Consider the following 831-nt stretch of genomic DNA (forward strand, 5'->3'; position numbering starts at 1 on the left):
TCAGCTGGTACAAGGACGGACAGGCCAGTCACACACTTACTTCTTTGGAAGAGGGGGGATTTCATACAGAAAAAACTGTGCATTCACTGTTACTCGTAGTGAATGTGTCCCTTGCCCTTGGGTGGAGTCCCCAGAGGCCCTGTGTACAGAATGGCCCCATGCTTGGCTCCCCTGAGGAGTTGCAGAGAGCCTCCCACTTGGTTCTGGCAGAGCTCACAAAGCCACAGAAGCATCTGGATCTTCTCTGAGGCAGAGCAAGGCACGGTTCCTGCCACACGCAGTCTTTTACAACAGCCTCAGCCTGGAGGAGAAGCAATTTGGAAGGGCGATGCCACAGAATCGTACGGATGTGCAGTCTTCTGGGGGCTGGCTATAAATAAAAAAGAAACGGTGCAACTCTCATGTAAGAAAGGAGCGTGGATAGGGCACTTACCATGTGACAGACTGCTGCACCTCTCAGCCCTTGCTGAATTTGTCGAGCGTGCAGGAACAGCCTGCACAGCAGAGACTCTGTACACACCCCTCTGTCTTGTCTTGAGCATGTGCTGTGATTCTAGGACCTCCTGCGTGTACTCATTATATTGCCAAGGAAAAATTATATTGAGGTCCCCAAAGAAGACAGTGGCTGCTGCAAGTTGTTTCCTGCCACTGTCAGAGCAGCATCTTTTTCTTGGATAGCCCCTGGGTAAATGGCTTTCAGTCACATCTATGGACAAAATTGTCTCCTGCAGGCCAGACTTTTTTCGTCCCCTTGAGTTTGCCCAGCAGTTCCCTGGTTAGCCATGCGGGTCTCCTGACTCTCTCTCTTGATTTCCTACCCATTGGGATGCA

This window comes from Apaloderma vittatum, unplaced genomic scaffold (assembly GCF_000703405.1).
Source record: "Apaloderma vittatum isolate BGI_N311 unplaced genomic scaffold, ASM70340v1 scaffold469, whole genome shotgun sequence".
Classification (NCBI taxonomy): domain Eukaryota; kingdom Metazoa; phylum Chordata; class Aves; order Trogoniformes; family Trogonidae; genus Apaloderma; species Apaloderma vittatum.